The sequence below is a fragment of the Nomascus leucogenys genome, chromosome 11, assembly GCF_006542625.1.
Source record: "Nomascus leucogenys isolate Asia chromosome 11, Asia_NLE_v1, whole genome shotgun sequence".
In the NCBI taxonomy this organism is placed as follows: Eukaryota; Metazoa; Chordata; class Mammalia; order Primates; family Hylobatidae; genus Nomascus; species Nomascus leucogenys.
The window spans coordinates 25,276,187-25,297,285 of NC_044391.1; positions in this window are offsets into that span (position 1 = coordinate 25,276,187).

Genomic DNA, 21,099 nt, shown 5'->3' on the forward strand with positions numbered 1-21,099 from the left:
GGGCAAAGGATATGAACAGATGCTTCTCAAAAGAAGACATTTATGCAGCCAACAAACATGAAAAAATGCTCATCAACACTGGTAATTAGAGAAATGCAAATCAAAACCACAATGAGATACCATCTCATGCCAGTTAGAATGGTGATCGTTAAAAAGTCAGGAAACAACAGATGCTGGAGAGGATGTGGAGAAATAGGAATGCTTTTACACTGTTGGTGGGAGTGTAAATTAGTTCAACCACTGTGGAAGATAGTGTGGTGATCCCTCAAAGATCTAGAAATACCATTTGACCCAGCAATCCCATTACTGGGTATATACCCAAAGGATTATAAATCATTCTACTATAAAGATACATGCATATGTATGTTTATTGCACCACTGTTCACAATAGCAAAGACTGGGAATGAACCCAAATGCTCAACAATGGTAGATCGGATAAAGAAAATGTGGCATACATACACCATGGAATACCATGCAGCCATAAAAAAGGATGAGTTCATGTCCTTTGCAGGGACATGGATGAAGCTGGAAACCATCATTCTCAGCAAACTAACACAGGAACAGAAAACCAAACACCGCATGTTCTCACTCATAGGTGGGAGTTGAACAATGAGAACACATGGACACAGGGAGGGGAACATCACACACCAGGGCCTGTCGAGGGTTGGGGTCTAAGAGAGGGATAGCATTAGGAGAAATACCTAATGTAAATGACGGGTTAATGGGTGCAGCAAACCACCATGGCACACGTATACCTATGTAACAAACCTGCATGTTCTGCACATGTATCCCAGAATTTAAAGTATAATTTAAAAAAAATTACAGAAAACTTTCCTGAAGTAACAGAAGAAAATTGAAAATTGCACATAAATTTTATAAACTGAAAAGGAAAAGAATTAACATACAAAGTAAGATAATGCTAGGCATAAAAATCAGACAACAGTGATTCCATCTATTGATATATCTGTAATTTTAAAACAATTTAAGAAAAAGTAGAATAGAACATTCCTGGAAGTCTTGAAACGTTATAATAAAAGAAATGATTACTTAGCAAAAAAATACTAACTGAGCATTAGAACAGATGCATTCCAGCATTCAATAACAAAGAATGCGATAAGTATTTTGGCATTAAAAAAGATTGGTTATATTTGCCTAGATATTTACCATTCAGATGTTCATTTTTTGTAGAAATTCAAATTTCTATCTAATACCAACATTTTTTGGACTTCATTTATCATTTTATGTAGTGCTGGTTGCTTGGTGATTAATTCTCTCAACTGTTACATGCCAGAACAGTCTTTATTTTAGCTAGATATTTAAAATAGATATTTTTTTCTGGGTATATAATATTAGACTGGCTTTTCTTTTTTCTTTCCTTACTATAAAAAGAAGTCTCCATTATCATCTGCCTTGTACTCCTGAAGAGAAATATTCCGACACTTTTATACTTTGCTTGCAATGGGCAATTTACCTAACGTTTTCTTTGTTTCTTCTGCTTGAAGTTTGTTGAGTATTTTATGGAGGTTTTTCTTTGTGTCTATAGGTTTATAGATTTCCTGATACTGGAAAATGTTTAAGTTATTTCTTCACTTTGTTTTTGTTTTGGTCAAACCTTCTCTAATTGCACAACACTAGACTGCATGATGCTGTACCACAAATCACTGATGTAGCTTCCTTTGTTTTTTGATCTTTTTATTGGTTTCATTTTGAATATTTTTACTGCTATATCTTCAAATTCATGAATCCCTTCTGTTGCACTTTAATCCTAATCATTTCATTTTGTTTCTCTTTTTTATTAACTTTTATTTTAGGTTCGGGGCTGCATGAAAAGGTTTGTTACACAGGTAAACTCATGTCACAGGGGTTTTTTGCACTGATTATTTAGTCATCCAGGGATAAAGCCCAGTTTGCAATAGTTATCTTTTCTGCTCCTCTCCCTCCTCTCACTCTCTACCGTCAAGTAGACCATAGTGCCTATTATTTCCTTCCTTGTGTTCATAGGTTCTTATTATTTAGCTCCCACTTATAAGTAAGAACACGAGCATTTAGTTTTCTGTTCCTGTGTTAGTTTGCTAAAGATAATGGCCTCCAGGGACATCCATGTTCCCACAAGACATGATCTTGTTCTTTTTCATGGTTACACAGTATTCCATGGTGTATGTGTACCATATTTTCTTTATCCAATCTGTCATTGATGGGCATTTAGGCTGATTCCATGTCTTTGCTATGGTGAATAGTGCTGCAGTGAACATACACATACATGTGTCTTTATAATAGAATGATTTGTATTCCTCTGAGTCCATACCCAATAATGGAATTGCTGGGTCAAATGGTAGTCCTGTCTTGGTTCTTTGAGGAAAGGCCACACTGTCCTCCACAATGGCTGAACTAATTTATACTCCTACCAACAGTGTATAAGTGTTCCCTTTTCTCTGCAACCTCACCAGCATCTGTTATTTTTTGAATTTTTAGTAGTAGCCATTCTGACTGGTATGAAATGGCATCTTATTGTGGTTTTGATTGGTGTTTCTCTAATGATCAGTGATATTGAGCTTTTTTTCATATATTTGTTGGCTGCATGTATGCCTTCTTTTGAAAAGTGTCTGTTCATGTCCTTCATTCACTTTTTAATGGGGTTGTTTGTTTTTCTCTCGTAAATTTGTTTAAGTTCCTTATAGATGCTGGATGTTAGGCCTTTGTTAGATGTACAGTTTGCAAAAATTTTCTCCCATTCTCTAGGTTGTCTGTTTACTCTGTTGATAGTTTCTTTTGCTGTGCAGAAGCTCTTTAATTTAATTAGATTTCACTTGTAAATTTTTGCTTTCATTGTGATTGCTATTGGTGTCTTTGTCATGAAATCTTTGCCCATTCCTATGTCTAACATGGTATTGCCTAGGTTGTCTTCAAGAGTTTTTATACTTTGGATTCCACTGGACTATGTGCCTGTTTTTGTACCAGTACCATGTTGTTTTGGTTACTCTAGCACTGTGGTATAGTTTGAAGTACAGTAACATGATGGCTCCAGCTTTGTTCTTTTTGCTTAGAATTGCCTTGTTTATTTGGGCTGTTTTTGGTTTCTAGTTCTGCAGAGAATGTCTTTGGTAGTTTGACAGGAATAACATTGAATCTGTAAAATACTTGGGCAGTATGGTCATTTTAATGATATTATTTGTTCCTATACATAAGCGTAAAATTGTTTCAATTTGTGTCTTTTCTGATTTTTTTTGAGCAGTGTTTTGTAATTCTCATTGTAGATATCTTTCACCTCCCTGATTAAGTGTATTCCTAGGTATTTTATTCTTTTTGTGGCAATTGTGAATGGGATTGCCTTTCTGACTTGGCTCCCAGCTTGGCTGCTGTTGGTGTATAGGAATGCTAGTAACTTTTGTATATTGATTTTGAATCCTGAAACTTTGCTAAAGTTGTTTATCAGCTTAAGGAGCTTTTGGGATGAGATTATGGGGTTTTCTAGGTATAGAATTTTGTCATCTGCAAACAGAGATGGTTTGACTTCCTCTCCTCCTATTTGGATGCCTTTTATTTCTTTCTCTTGTTTGATTACTCTGGCTGTGATTTCCAATACTATGTTGAATAGGAGTGGTAAGAGATGGCATCCTTTTCTTGTGCCAGTTTTCAAGCTTTTGGCCATTCAGTATGTTGGCTGTAGGTTTGTCATAGATGGCTCTTATTATTTTGAGGTATATTCCTTCAATACCTAGCTTATTGAGAGTTTTAAACATGAAACAGTGTTGAATTTTATTGAAAGCCTTTTCTGCATCTATTGAGATAATCATGTGGTTTTTGTCTTTAGTTCTGTTTATGTAATGAATCACATTTATTGATTTGCGTAAGTTGAACCAAACTTGCATTCCAGGGATGAAGCCTACTTCATCATGGTGGATTAACTTTTTAATGTGCTGCTGGATTCTGTTTGCAAGTATTTTGTTGAGGATTTTTGCATAGATGTTCATCAAGGATATTGGCCTGAATTTTTTGTTGTTGTTGTGTATCTGCCAGGTTTTGGTATCAGAATGATGCTGGCCTCATATAATGAGTTGGGGAGGTGTCCCCCCTCCTCTGTTTTTTGGAATAGTTTCTGTAGGAATGGTACCAGCTCTTCTTTGTACATCTGGTAGAATTTGGCTGTGAATCCATCAGGTCTTGGACTTTTTTTGGTTGGTAGGCTATTTATTAATGATTCAACTTCAGAGCTTGTTATTGGTCTGTTCATTGAATTGATTTATTCCTGGTTCAGTCTTGGGAGGGTGTATGTGTTCAGGAATTTATCCATCTCTTCCAGGTTTTCTAGTTTGTTTGCATAGAGGTGATCATAGTAGCTTCTGATGGTTATTTTTATTTCTGTGGGGTCAGTGGTAACATTCCCTTTGTCATGTCTAATTGTGGTTATTTGGATCTTCTCTCTTTTCTTCTTTATTAGTCTAGCTAGTGGTCCATCTATCTTATTAATGTTTTCAAAAACCAAATTCCTGGACTCTTTTGAATGGTTTTTGGGGAGTCTCAATTCAGTTCAGCTCTGATTTTGGTTATTTATTGTCTTCTGCTAGTTTTGGGGTTTTGTTCTTGCTACTTGAATTCTTTCAGTTGTGATGTTATGTTGTTAATTGAGATCTTTCTAACTTTTTGATGTGGATATTTTGTGCTGTGAATTTCCCTCTTAACACTGCCTTAGCTGTGTCTTACAGATTCTGGTATTGTGTATCTTTGTTCCCATTAGTTTCAAAAAACTTTTTGATTTCTGCCTTAATTTTATTACTTACCCAAAAGTCATTCAGGAGCACGTTGTTTAATTTCCATGTAATTGTATGGTTTTTAGTGACTTTTTTAGTCTTGACTTCTATTTTGATTGTCACTTAATTTCATTATTTACCCAAAAGTCATTCAAGAGCATGTTGTTTAATTTCCATATAATGGTATGGTTTTGAGTGACTTTCTTAGTCTTGATTTCTATTTTTATTGCACTGTGGCCCAAGAGTGTGTTTGGTATAATTTCTGTTCTTTTGCATTTGCTGAGAATTTTTTTATATCCAATTATGTGGTCAATTTTAGAATATGTGCCATGTGGTGATGAAAAGAATGTATATTCTGTTGTTTTGGGGTGGAGGGTTCTGTAGAGATCTATCAGATCCACTTGGCCCAATGTTGAGTTCAGGTCCTTTGTTAATTTTCTGCCTCAATTATCTGTCTAATACTGTCATCACTTTATATTTCATCTCACATATTTTCATTTCTAGAAGTTCACTTTGGTCTTTGTAAAAAATCTTTCATTAATCCCTCATTATCTGCATGAAAGATTAGTTTTGTAATATATGTAATGAATTTATAATGGCTGTATAATATCTTTTTCTGTTAATTTTATCATCTTTGTCATTTCTTGGTCACTTGCTATTAATTGATTTTCCCCTCGGTTATGAATTATTTTTTTCCTACTTCTTTACATATCTGATAATTCCTATTGAATGCCAGAAATTGTGTGTTTTACATTGTTTTATATTTTTAAGATATTTCTTTAAAGATTTGGGGGCAGGTGGATTAGTTGGAATTAGTTTGAACTTCTCAAGGTTTAATTTTAATGCTTCATTAATAAGGGTACAGAACAGCCTTTAGTTGAAGGCTAATTTGGCCCTTGTGCAGAAGCAATGCACTTCTGAGAATCGTATTTGATGGCCATTTATTAGAAAGACATTTTACTTCCAGTGATTAGAACATAAAGAATTCCCACCTCTATGTGCACTCTAAGGATTGCTGTGCCCACTCCTGCATGGTGGTTCTTCCTCAGCTTTAGTAGTTTTCTCACATGCATGCACAGATCACTATTCGGTCAAAGACTTAAGAAAACCCACCCTCACCTCTACAGAACTCTTTTCCTTGGCAGCCTTATTTTCTTTAACACTATGTCCTGAGAATTATAGCTTCTGTGGCAGCCAACACAAACTTTCAACTTTATCTCCTTAATTCAGTAACACAACTGGGCTCTGTTTGGCGCCAGCATCTCTATGCTGCAAAGTGGAAACTCTCTCCAGGCAGTGATCTGTAAGGTTTACCTTCTTTATTTCTCTATTCTCAAGGATATAAAATAAGCGTGAATACAGACTCCTGGTCATAAATAAAGTCAGTCAGAAAAAAAACGAAGTGACATATTTAAAATACTGAAAGAAAAATACAGTCAATCTGAAGTTATCCACCTAGCAAAATTATCTTCAAAAATGATGAAAAATTTATTAAAAACTTTTTTAGACAAACAAAAAGCTATAAGAATTCATTACCAGAAGAACTACACCATAAGAAATGTTAAGGAAAGTATTTCAAACAAAAAATATATTACCACGTGGACCTTGGGTGTACACAAAAAAATGAAGAGTGCCAGAAATAGTAAACCCGAGTACATGAAACAAAGAAATGACAGGACTATAAAGTAAAATAAACAAATGCATAATAATAGAGATTTCAACATATCTTTCTCAGTAATTGGTAGAACAATTAAAAATAAAATAAGTAGGGTATAGAATATAGTAACAAAACATTATAAACCAGTTTGACCTGACACAGAACACTCCATGTAACAACAGCAGAATACCTGCTTTTTCAAACATAAATGAATCATTCATCAAGATAAAGCATTTACTATACCTATAAAAGCAGTTCCTATAAATTACATATTATGTCCTCTAACTGCAACAGAATTAAATTAGAAATCAATAATAGAAAAATACCAGAATATGCCCAAATATTTGGAAACTAAATAACATAGATCTAAGTAAACATGTATCCAAAACAATCACAATGTTAAATTATAAAATGTGAATTAAAAGAAAATTGAAATAAAACATAATAAAATTTGTCAGATGTAACTCAATTACTTAGAAAAAAAAAGTTCTAAAATCTACTGTCTAAGATTCCCCATTAAGAAGCTATAAAAAACAAAATTAAACCTAATATGAGTGAAAAAGGATAACAACAAAAATCAATTTTTTAAAACTGAGAAAAATAGAGCAAATTAAACAAAAGGCTGTTCTCTGAAAAGATTAATATAGTTAAACTCTAGCTAGATTGAAGAGTAACAAAAAAAGATGGCTCAGATTACATCAGAAATAGAAATGGCTAAAGATACTGGTCATTAAAAGAATAAAACATTATTTTAAAATGCATGTCAATAATTTTAATAGCCTAGATGAAGTGAACAAGTCTCTTGAAACACACAAATCACAAAACAGGCCCCCTCCCAAAAAAATAGAAAAGCCAGATTGGTTGAGGACTTTTCTATTAAAAGCACAAATTTACAAATAGACTCATGAAGACAAGTAGCCAAAAAGCCTTATATTTATTTGAGAAATTAAGATTCCAATTAAATATTCTCTCACAAAGAAATACACAGTGCAAAAAGACAAGAAAAAGAAATAAGAGCATACAAATTGGTAACAAAGAAGTAAATCTTTCTTCATTCATAGATAACATGATCATCTATGCAGAAAATTTTAAGGAATCTACAAAGAGATGCTAGGGCTAATAAGTAAAATTAGCAATGTAGTAGGACCCAAATCAAGATAACAACGATCAATATTTCTCTATACTAGCAATAAACAATGAAAAATAAAATAAAATTTATAAAACAATACCATTTATTTATAATTGTCATCCCAAAACATGAAATAATAATAAATTTAGCAAAATAACTGAAAGAATTATAGCTAAAAAGTGCTAAACGTTGCTAAGAAAAATCAATTATAAATAAATATTCACTAACGGATAACAAGATTAAATGTTTAGATTCATTTCTCCACAAATTTACAAATAGATTCAGTGTAATCCTAATCAAAACCAGTCTTCTGTAGAAATTGCTAAAATGACTTTGAAGTATATCTGAAAAAGCAAAGGCTCTATAAAAGTCAGAATAACTTTGTAATTACAGAGTTGGAGAAATGAAACTGCCTAATATCAAGACATATCTGAACATTGCAGTACATAGGCATAAAAAGTTAGAACATGCCAGGTCAGCTGGCTCACACCAGTAATCCCAACACTTTGGGAGGCTGAGATGGGCAGATCGTTTGAGCTTAGGAGTCTAACACTGGCCTGGGTCAGGGCATTGCCTCACCTGGGAAGCACAAGGGGTTGGGATATTTCCCTTTCCTAGCCAATGGAAGCCATGAGTGACTGTACTTGGAGGAATGATACACTCCTGCCCAAACACTGCACTTTTCCCATGCTCTTCGCAACCAGCAGACCAGGAGATTCCCTCTGGTGCCTGGCTCGGCAGGTCCCACACCCACAGAGCCTTGCTCACTGCTAGTGCAGCAATCTGAGATACATCTGGGATGCTGGAGCTTGGGGGGAGGGGCATCCATCATTGCTGAGGCTTGAGTAGGTGGTTCTATGCTCACAGTGTAAACAAAGTGGCAGGGAAGTTAGAACTGGGCAGAGCCCACTCCAGCTCAGCAAGGCCTATTGCCTCTCTAGATTCCACCTCTGGGGACAGCGCATATCTGAACAAAAGGCAGCAGACAGCTTCTGCAGACTTAAAGGTCCCTGCCAGACAGCTCTGAAGAGAGCAGTTGTTCTCTCAGCATGGCGTTCAAGCCCCATTAACAGACAGACTCCCTCGGTCAAGTGGGTCTCTGACACCCATGTAGCCTGACTGGGAGACACTTCCCAGTAGGGGCCAACAGACACCTCATTTAGGTGGGTGCCCCTCTGGGATGAAGCTTCCAGAGGAAGGATCAGGCAGCAATATTTACTGTTCTGCAGGCTCCGCTGGTGATACCCAGGCAAACAGGGTCTGGAGTGGACCTCCAGCAAACTCCAACAGACCTACAGCCGAGGGGCCTCTCTGTTAGAAGGAAAACTAACAAACAGAAAGGAATAGCATCAACATCAACAAAAAGGACATCCACACCAAAACCCGATCTGTAGGTCACCAACATCAAAGAAAAAAGGTAGATAAAACCACAAAGATGGAGAGAAACCAGAGCAGAAAGGCTGAAAATTCCAAAAACCAGAATGCCTCCTCTCCTTTAAGGGAACACAACCCCTTTCCACCAAGGAAACAAAACTGGATGGAGAATGAGTTTGATGAGTTGACAGAAGTAGGCTTCAGAAGATCGGTAATAACAGACTTCTCCAAACTAAAGGAGCATGTTCTAACCCATCGCAAGGAAGCTAAAAACCTTGAAAAAAGGTTAGGCAAATGGCTAACTAGAATAACCAGTGTAGAGAAGAGCTTAAGTGACCTGATGGAGCTGAAAACCACAGTACAAGAACTTTGTGACGCATACACAAGTTTCAATAGCCAATTCGATGAAGCAGAAGAAAGGATATCAGTGATTGAAGATCAAATTAATGAAATGAAGCGAGAAGACAAGATTAGAGAAAAAAGAGTTAAAAGAAATGAACAAAGCCCCCAAGAAATATGGGACTATGTGAAAAGACCAAACCTACGTTTGACTGGTGTACCTGAAAGTGACGGGGAGAATGGAACCAAGGTAGAAAACACTCTTCAGGATATTATCCAGGAGAACATCCCAAACCTAGCAAGACAGGCCAACATTCAAATTCAGGAACTACAGAGAACGTCACAAAGATACTCCTCGAAAAGAGCAACGCCAAGACACATAATCATCATATTCACCAAGGTTGAAATGAAGAAAAAAAATGTTAAGGGCAGTCAGAGAGAAAGATCAGGTTACCTACAAAGGGAAGCCCATCAGACTAACAGAGGATCTCTCGATAGAAACTTACAAGCCAGAAGAGAGTGGGGACCAATACTTAACATTCTTAAAGGAAAGAATTTTCAACCCAGAATTTCATATCCAGCCAAACAAAACTTCTTAAGTGAAGGAGAAATAAAATCCTTTACAGACAAGCAAATGCTAAGAGATTTTGTCACCACCAGGCTTGCCTTACAAGAGCTCCTGAAGGAAGCACTAAACATGGAAAGGAACAACCGACATCAGCCACTGCAAATATACACCAAATTGTAAAGACCATCGATGCTAGGAAGAAACTGCATCAATTAATGGGCAAAATAACCAGCTAACATCATAATGACAGGATCAAATTCACACATAACAATATTAACCTTAAATGTAAATGGGCTAAATGCCTCAATTAAAAGACACAGACTGGCAAATTGGAGAGAGTCAAGACACATCAGTGTGCTGTATTCAGGAGACCCATCTCATGTGCAATGACACACATAGGCTCAAAATAAAGGGATGGAGGAAGATCTACCAAGCAAATGGAAAGCAAAAAAAAGCAGGGGTTGCAATCCGGGTCTCTGATAAAACAGACTTTAAACCAACGAAGATCAAAATGGAAAAGAAGTCCATTACATAATGGTAAAGTGATCAATCCAACAAGAAGAGCTAATTATCCTAAATATATATGCACCTAATACAGGAGCACCCAGATTCATAAAGCAAGTTCTTAGAGATGTACAAAGAGACTTAGACTCCCACACAATAATAACGGGAGACTTTAACACCCCACTGTCAATATTAGACAGATCATCAAGACAGAAAATAAACAAGGAAATCCAGGATGTGAACTGAGCTCTGCACCAAGCAGACCTAATAGACATCTACAGAACTCTCCACCCGAAATCAACAGAATATACATTCTTTTCAGCACCACATTGCACGTATTCTAAAACTGACCACATAATTGGAAGTAAAACACTGCTCAGCAAATGCAAAAGAACAGAAATCACCACAAACTATCCCTCAGACCACAGTCCAATCAAATTAGAAATCAGGATTAAGAAACTCACTCAAAACCGCACAACTACATGGAAACAGAACAACCTGCTCCTGAATGACTACTGGGTAAATAACGAAATGAAGGCAGAAATAAAGATGTTCTTTGAAACCAATGAGAACAGACACAACATAACAGAATTTCTGGGACACATTTAAAGCATTGTGTAGAGGGAAATTTATAGCACTAAATGCCCTCAAGAGAAAGCAGTAAGATCTAAAATTGACACCCTAACATCACAATTAAAAGAACTAGAGAAGCAAGAGCAAACAAATTCAACAGCTAGCAGAAGACAAGAAATAACTAAGATCAGAGCAGAACTGAAGGAGATAGAGACACAAAAAACCCTTCAAAAAATCAATGAATCCAGGAGGTGGTTTTTTGAAAGATCAACAAAATAGATACACAACTACCAAGACTAATAAGGAAGAAAAGAGAGAAGAATAAAATAGACACAATAAAAATGATAAAGGGGTTATCACCACCGATCCCACAGAAATACGAACTACTATCAGAGAATACTATAAACACCTCTATGCCAATAAGTTAGAAAATCTAGATGAAATGGATAAATTCCTGGACACATACACCCTCCCAAGAATAAACCAGGAAGAACTTGAATCTCTGAATAGACCAATAACAGATTCTGAAATTGAGGCAATAATTAATAGCCTACCAAACAAAAAAAGTCCAGGACCAGACAGATTCACAGCCAAATTCTACCAGAGGTACAAAGAGGAACTAGTACCATTCCTTCTGAAACTATTCTAGTCAATAGAAAAAGAGGGACTCCTCTCTAACTCATTTTATCAGGCCAGAATCATCCTGATACCAAAACCTGGCACAGACACAACAAAAAAAGATAATTTTAGGCCAATATCCCTGAGGAACTTCGATACGAAAATCCTCAATAAAATACTGGCAAACCCAATCTAGCAACACATCAAAAAGCTTATCCAACACTTTCAAGTCGGCTTCATACCTGGGATGCAAGTCTGGTTCAATGTATGCAAACCAATAAACATAATTCGTCACATAAACAGAACCAATGACAAAAACCACATGATTATCTCAATAGATTCAGAAAAGGCCTTTGACAATATTCAGCAGCCTTTCATGCTAAAAACTCTCAAAAAACTAGGTATTGATGGAACATATCTCAAAATAATAAGAGCTATTTATGACAAACCCACAGCCAATATCATACTGAATGGGCAAAAACTGGAAGCATTCCCTTTGATAACTGGCACAAGACAGGGATGCCCTCTCTCACCACTCCTATTCAACACAGTGTTGGAAGTTCTGGCCAGGGCAATCAGGCAAGAGAAAGAAATAAAGGATATTCAATTAGGAAAAAAAGGAAGTCAAATTATCTTTGATTGCAGATGACATGATTGTATATTTAGAAAACCCCATGATCTCAGCCCAAAATCTCCTTAAGCTGATAAGCAACTTCAGCAAACTCTCAGGATACAAAATCAACATGCAAAAATCACAAGCATTCCTATACACCAATAACAGACAAACAGAGAGCCAAATCATCAGTCAACTCCCATTCACAATTGCTACAAAGAGAATGAAATACCTAGGAATACAACTTATACAGGATGTGAAAGACCTCTTCAAGGAGAACTACAAACCACTGCTCAACGAAATAAAAGAGGACACAAACAAATGGAAGAACATTCCATGCTCATGGGTAGGAAGAATCAATATCATGAAAATGGCCATACTTCCCTAAGTAATTTAGAGATTCAATGCTATCCCCATTAAGCTACCACTGACTTTCTTCACAGAATTGGAAAAAAACTACTTTAAATTTGAAATGGACCAAAAAAGAGCCTGCATAGCCAAGACAATCCTAAGCAAAAAGAACAAAGCTGGAGGCATCATGCTACCTGACTTCAAACTATACTACAAGGCTACAGTAACTAAAACAGCATAGTACTGGTACCAAAACAGATATATAGACCAATGGAACAGAACAGAGGCCTCAGAAATAATGCCTTACATACAACCATCTGATCTTTGACAAAACTGACAAAAACAAGCAATGGGGAAAGGATTCCCTGTTTAATAAATGCTGCTGGGAAAACTCACTAGCCATATGTAGAAAGCTGAAACTGGATCCCTTCCTTACACCTTACACAAAAATTAACTCAAGATGGATTAAAGACTTAAACATAAGACCTAAAACCATAAAAATCCTAGAACAAAACCTAGGTAATACCATTCAGGACATAGGCATGGGCAAAGACTTCATGACTAAAACACCAAAAGCAAAGGCAACAAAAGCCAAAATTGACAAATGGAATCTAATTAAACTAAAGAGCTTCTGCACAGCAGAAGAAACGATCATCAGAGAGTACAGGCAACTTACAGAACAGGAGAAAAATTTTGCAATCTATCCGTCTAACAAAGGGCTAATATCCAGAATCTACAAAGAACTTAAACAAATTTACAAGAAAAAAACAACCCCATCAAAAAGTGGCCAAAGGATATGAACAGACACTTCTCAAAAGATATTTATGCAGCCAACAGACATACAAAAAAAAGCTCATCATCACTGGTCATCAGAGAAATGCAAATCAAAGCACAATGAGATACCATCTCACGCCAGTTAGAATGGTGATCATTAAAATGTCAGGAAACAACAGATGGTGGAGAAGATGTGGAGAAATAGGAAAGCTTTTACACTGTTGGTGGGAGTGTAAATTAGTTCAAACATTGTGGAAGACAGTGTGGTGATTCCTCAAGGATCTAAAAATAGAAATACCATTTTATCCAGCAATCCCATTACTGGTTATATACCCAAAGGATTATAAATCTTGCTACTATAAAGACACATACACATGTATGTTTATTGCAGCATTATTTACAATAGCAAAGACTTGGAACCAACCCAAATGTCCATCAATAATAGACTGGATAAAGAAAATTAGGCACATATACACCATGGAATGCTATGCAGCCATAAAAAAGGATGAATTCATGTCCTTTTCAGGGACATGGATGAAGCTGGAAACCATCATTCTCAGCAAAATATCACAAGGACAGAAAACCAAACACCACCTGTTCTCACTCATAAGTGGCAGTTGAACAATGAGAACACATGAACACAGGGAGGGGAACATCACACACTGGGGCCTGTTGGGGAGTGGGGGGCTGGGGTAGGGATAGCATTATAAGTGACGAGTTGATGGGTGCAGCAAATCAACATGGCACATGTATACCTATGTAGCAAACCTGCACGTTGGGCACATGTACCCTAGAACTGAAAGTATAATTAAAAAACAAAAAAAAGACTGGCCTGGACAACATGGTAAAAGGTTGAGGCTGCAATAAGCTGTGATCATGCTTGCACTTCAGCCTGGGCAACAGAGAAAGACGCTGTCTCAAAAAAAAAAAAAAGTTAGACTGTTAAAACTAAAAGAGAGTCTGAAACTAAACCCGTGCATCTATGGTCCTTTGATTATGAAGGTGCCAAGATAATTCAGTGAGGATAACAATAGTTCTACAATAAATGGTGCTAGAACAAATAGATATTAGTATTTTTTTAAAAATGAAACTTGACCCATACTTTAAAACACACACATAAATTAAATTGAAACGGATCACAGACTTAAACATAAAATCAAAACTATAAAATTTTAGAAGAAAATCCTAGTAACCTTAAAATATTTTCCTTTAAAAAACACAAAAAAGCACAAAGTAGAAGATCAAAAATTGACCAAATATACTACATCAGTATTCAACATGTCTACTTGTCAAGAACTGTGAAGTATTGAGATACTTGACTTCATCCAACTTACAAACTAGGAAGTTAGCTCTGTCCTGTGAACACTGTCACCCAGACTCCTGAGTCATCACTCATGGCACAGCAAGCAGCATGACCATTAGCATTTGTATATCAGTTCCTTTTGCCCCCAAATCCTGCAGAAGTGAAGCAGATGGGCCCAGTTGAATGCCCAAACATGCAGTGAGTTGCATTATTGAAGAGGAACCCTGAGCTTAGGGAACTCAAATCTTTTACTATGTGCAGTAAGCATAGCTGCCCTTCAGTTCGGAAGGAGACGTGCTCTTTATTATACTGGCAGTCAGCATGCCTTGCTTTGCTATGAAGGAAGACACCTTGTTTTTCTTCTACAGTTGCTTGCTATGCAAACATCCTTTAAATGATATTCCAGAGAAAAGCTCACAATAGTGTTTTGCTTAAAATAAATGAAGAAACATAACAGGCCCATGAAGAATTGCCTCCTAAAACTGTTCTTCTGAAGACCCTAACCAAATTGGATGTGAGGGTGATCTAGCTGCAACATCTGTCACCTCGTTGATCGCCAGTGTTGATTTGGCTGATCTGGCTGGAAAGGCGGGTGTCCCCTTCTTCCTTTATGGCTCCATGTGCCTCCCTCCTGAAGCTGCAAGCTTGGGTTGAAGAGCATGAGCTTCTCTCACAGAGGAGGACCTTCCTTCCATCAAAAATAAATGAGCAGCTGTGCTCCCCTGCCAGAACCTCCAAACAAGGTCCAAAGACCCTGAGCAAATGAAAAGGCACAGACAAAATATATATATATTTCAACACAAGTATATGACACAGAATATAGAAATAACTTTTCCTAATCAATCAAAATATAAGCAACCCAATTTAAAAATAGGCAAAAGATTTAAATAGACATTTCACAAAAGAAGATATTTGAATGGACATGAAATACTGTTGTGAGCTGCATAATGACATTTGGACCAACAATGTACCACATATATGATGGTGGTCCCATAAGATTATAATGAAACTGAAAAATTCCTATTGCCAGATGACATCATAGCCTTCCTAGCACAAAGTATTGCTCATGTGTTTTTGGTGTTGCTGGTGTAAACAAACCTACTTGTATAGCACATACAATTATGTATGTATATGTAACTATGTATAATACTTGATAATAATAATAAACAACCATATTATTGGTTTATGTATTTATTTTACTGTAGTTGTTATTTTATTGATTTATTTAAAGACAAGATGTTGCTCTGTTGCCTAGGCTGGAGTGCAGCGGCACTATCATACATAACTCATTGCAGCCTCAAACTCCTGGAAGCCAGCCTCCTGAGTAGCTAGGACTACAGATACATGCCACCATGCCCAACTATATTTATTTAGAGATGGGGTCTCGCTGTGTTGCCCAGACTGGTCTTAAATTCCTATCCTCAAGAGATCTTCCCACCTCAGCTTCCCAAAACACTGGGATTACAGGTATGAGCCATTGCACCTTGCCTCTATTTTTTTTAGGATGTACTCTACTTGATTTTTTAAAAAATTAATTGTAAAACAGCCTCAGACAGGTCCTTCAGAAGATATTCCACAAGAAGTCGTTATTATCATAGAAGATACAGCTCCACATGTGTTACTGCCCTGAAGACATTCCAATGGGACAAGATGCAGAGGTAAAAGACAGTGACAGTGACAATCCTCACCCTATGTAGGACTAGGATAATGTGTGTGTTTGTTTCTTAGTTTTTAACAGAGAAGTTTAAAAAGTAAAAAAATTTATGAAAATTTTTGAACAGAAAATGTTATAGAATAAGGGTACAAAGAAAAAATATTTTTGTATAGCTATACAATGTGTTTGTGTTTTAAGCTAAGTGTTATTATAAGAAAGTTGAAAAGTTACAAAATTTAAATGTTTATAACGTAAAAAAATTACAATAAGCTAAGGTTAATTTATTACTGATGAAAGAAATATTTTTTAGTAGATTAAGTGTAGCTTACATACACAGAGTTTCTAAAGTCTGCAGTAGTGTGCAATAATGTCTAGGCCTTTCCATTCACTCACCACTCACTCACAGACTCCCCAGGGCAAATTCCAGTCTGGCAAGCTCCATTTATGGTAAGTACCCTATACAGGTGGGCCATTTGATATTTTTGTATAATATTTTACTATACTTTTTCTATGTTTAGGTACACAAATATCTACCATTGTATTACAGTTCCCTACAGTGTTCAACACTTTCACATGCTCTACAGGTTTGTAGCCTAGGAGCAATAGGCTATACCACACAGCCTAGTGTGTAGTAGGCATAATATCTAGGTTTGTGTAAGTACAGTCTATGATACTCGCACATCAACAAAATCACCTAATAACACACTTCTCAGGAAACATCCCTGTTGTTAAGTGATACATGACTATAAATGAAAAGATGTCCCACAACATCCTTATTCATTATAGAAATGCGAATTAAGACCACAATTTGATAACACTGCCTATCCACTAGAATGGCTAAAGTTGAAAACCTTAATATTAAACATTAAAAGTAATGGCAAAAACCAGGATAACTTTTGTACCCACCTAATATTACCAAATATTGATAAGAATGTGGAGCAACTGGAACATTCATATATTGTTTGTAGAAGTGTATAATAGTAAAACCATTTTGTAAGCCTTTTTGGCGAATTTTTTTTTTTTGTGATGGAGTCTCACTCTGTTGCCCAGGCTAGAGTGCAATGGTGTAATCTCAGCTCACTGCAACTCTGGCCCCCTGGTTTAAGCAATTATCCTGCCTCAGCCTCCCGAGTAGCCATGATTACAGGCACCCACCACCACACCTGGCTAATTTTTTTTTTCTTTTTGTATTTTTAGTAAAGATGGGGTTTCGCCATGTTGGCCAGGCTGGTCTCGAACTCCTGACCTCAGGTGACCTGCCTGCCTCAACTTCCTAAAGTGCTAGGATTACAGGTGTGAGCCGCCATGCCTGGCCACCATTTTGGCAATTTCTAATAACAATGATAATACATCTACCTCATGACTCAGCAATTCTATTGTTAGGTATATATTTAAGAGAAATGACATATCCAATAAAAGACTCACAAAAAAATAGTACTTAAATAAGAATGTGAGTAATTACCATACCAGCCCAAACCTGGAAACATCCCAAATGTCTACTGATTAGCAAATGGGTAAATTTTGATAAATTCGTATACCAAAATACTACTTCGTAATTTAAAAAGTTTTTAATTCAGCAATAATACTGATACATGAATAAATTGCAAAAATATTGTGTTAAACCACAGAAGCCAGATACAAGGGAATATATACTGTATGATTACAGTTTTACCAAATTCTTGAAGAGAATTATTTTGACAGAAAGGAGATCTGGGATACTTTGCAGTTCAGGATAGAGTATGACTTCAAAGGGGCTCAACAGATCCTTTTAGAGTAATTGAAACATTCTGAATCTTGATTATAGTGGTGGTTACGTAGTTGTATATTTTTGTCAAAGCTCATTAAACTGTACACTTAAAATATGCATATTTTGTTGCATGTAAATTATGTCTATATTGAATTGATTAAAAAATCATTTAAGGATATTGTCCAGTTACATAAAAGATGACTTGAAATAATAAACTCCCTGGTAAAATTCTGAATGAAAAAAAAGTAGTGTTAAACTTTAAATACAGTGAAACATAGATTTAAATATAATCAAACCATTTGGTATCTATACAAAATAAAATCAAGTTTTTACAATTAATATTATAAAGGTATTAGTGATAATAAGACATAAAGTAGTTAGAAGCAAAATTCGTAATCAAATCTTAATTGCTTTGCTGTCTACAATTCGAAAATGTAATGCAACAACACTCATTCAAAGTAACAACACAAAACCAAAAACACTTAAGCATACACTTGAAAGGAAATATAAAGGACATATATAGAAATACTTTGTAATTCCACTGTGGAAAGCTAAATCAGGGTATACTTGAATAATATAAAACTAGTTTGGTTGACTATTGCTGCATTGCAAACAACCCCAAAACTGAGTAGCTTAAAATATTTATTTATCTGTGGCTTTCCTGGAGTTTAGCTGGCCTGGGAGGAATTTGGCTGGATAGGTCTGCTTTTTCCTATAATTCTGTAGGTTTGCTGGGGTGCTTCCTTTTCAGATTGTGGTAGCTGGGATGCATCTGCTCTCTAACTCTTTCATCTTCCTTCTGGGACCTAAAATAAAGCTAGATAAAGTTCTAATGGCAGTGACAAAGCTCAAGAGGGCATCCCTATGACCCAAGAGCATTTCAAATTCTGCTGTGTTACTTCTGCTAATATATCATTGACCAAAGCAACTCCACATGTTCATGGCCAAAGTCAATGGGCAGAAAAAAAAAAAATTACCTTTCCTGTGAAGGCCTACAAGAGACTGCAAAGTCACATGGAAGGGTTGTGTTATGGACTGAACATTTGTGTTTCCCCCAAATTTATATGTCAAAGCCCTAACTCCCAATATGATGATATTAAGAGGTAGATTCTTTGAAAGAGAATTAGGTTTAGATAAGGTCATGAGGGTAAAGCCCCCATGATGAGATTAGTGCTCTTATAAGAGGAAGGCAACAGCTTCCTCTTTCCACTATGTGAGGACAGAGCGAGAAGCTGGCTATCTTTAAGCAAGGAAGCAGGCTCTCACCAAGAATCAAATCTGTTGGCACTTTGATCTTGGACTTCTCAGCCTTCATAACTATGATAGAATAAATTTCTGTTGTTTAAGCTGCCCAGTCTATGGTATTTTGTTATGTCATCCAAAGCAGACCAAAACAGATTGTCATACAGGGGTAGTTGAATAATTGGGCCAATAATGCAATCTACCAAAAGGCCTTATCTGGATTTTAAACAGAAACAGGCAGTCATTGAGGTAGTTTTAAATCACTTACACAAATTCGTTGATGCTCCTCTGATAAAGAGGAGTCCGCAATCCCTCCACTTGAACCAGCGAGGACTCATCAATGAATAGAATGTGCCAGTAGAGATGCTACATGAGTTCTGAGGCTTTGTTAGCAAAGGCCCCATGCTTTAAAAAAAAAAAAATCCCTCAATCCTTCTGAATAATAATTATTGTGCTAAATAAATACGTTAATTTGCATATTATGTCAGTAAATATGTTTGGTTAGAGTGACTAAACTATATCTAATAATTAACACCTATAATTGTGCTTACCTTCACATTTTAAAAATTGTTTTATTTACAATCTATAAACAAATTAAAAAATAGAAAAATAGACTTTTGGTTTTGCTTACAGAATTCAGCTTTCAAACCATATGACTCACAATAATTAAGAATAAAATAATTGTATAACGCCAATTTTTTCCTGATTATTGTACAAAGAAGTTGCAAGAGCTGCTTCTCTCTCTTGCAACTATATCTATCTATCTATCTATCTATCTATCTATCTATCTATATATATATATAAAATATCACGCTGGAGTACACAGATTCATAAAGCAAATATTACTAGATCTAAAGAGAAAGATAAACTACAATACAATAATAGACCCCATTCTCAGCATAAGACAGATTAGCTAGACAGAAATTCAACTAAGAAACACTGGGTTTAAACTGGACTTCAGACCAAATGGATGTTATAGAGGTTTACAGAACATTTTATCTAACTGTCTGCATACATTCTTTTCATCAGCACATGAAACATTCATCAGGATAGACAATATGTTAGGACACAAAACAAGTCTAAAAAATTTTGGATCAAAATTATATCAAGTATCTTCTTAGACCACAATGGAATAAAACTAGAAATCTATCAGGGAATCTGCCCTGATATTCACGTAGGTTCTTTTCTATTTTCCTTAAGCATCGGCCAGCTTGAGAAATAAAGGGACAGAGTACAAAAGAGAGAAATTTTAAAGGTGGGCTTCCGGGGGAGACATCACATGTCGGTAGGTTCCATGATGCCCCACAAGCCACAAAAACCAGCAAGTTTTTATTAGGGAGTTTCAAAAGAGGAGGGAGTGTGCGAATAGGTGTGGGTCACAGACATCAAGTACTTTACAAGGTAATAGAATATCACAAGGCAAGTGGAGGCAGAGCGAGATCACAGGACCACAGGACCACAGGACCACAGGACCGGGGCGAAATTAAAATTGCTAATGAAGTTTCGAGCACCATTGTCATTGATAACATCTTATCGGGAGACAGGGTTTTGAGATCAACCAGTCTGATTAAAATGTATTAGGTGGGAATTTCCTCTTCCTAATAAGCCTGGGAGTGCTATGGGAGACTGGGGTCTATTTCACCCCTGCAGTCTCAACCATAAGAGACAGCCATACCCAGGGGGGCCAGTTCAGAGACCCACCCCGAGGTGCGCATTCTCTTTCTCAGAGATGTTCCTTGCTGAGAAAAAGAATTCAGTGATATTTCTCCCATTTGCTTTTGAAAGAAGAGAAATATGGCTCTGTTCTGCCCGGCTCACCAGTGGTCAGAGTTTAAGGTTATCTCTCTTGTTTCCTAAACATTGCTGTTATCCTGTTCTTTTTTTCAAGGTGCCCAGATTTCAATT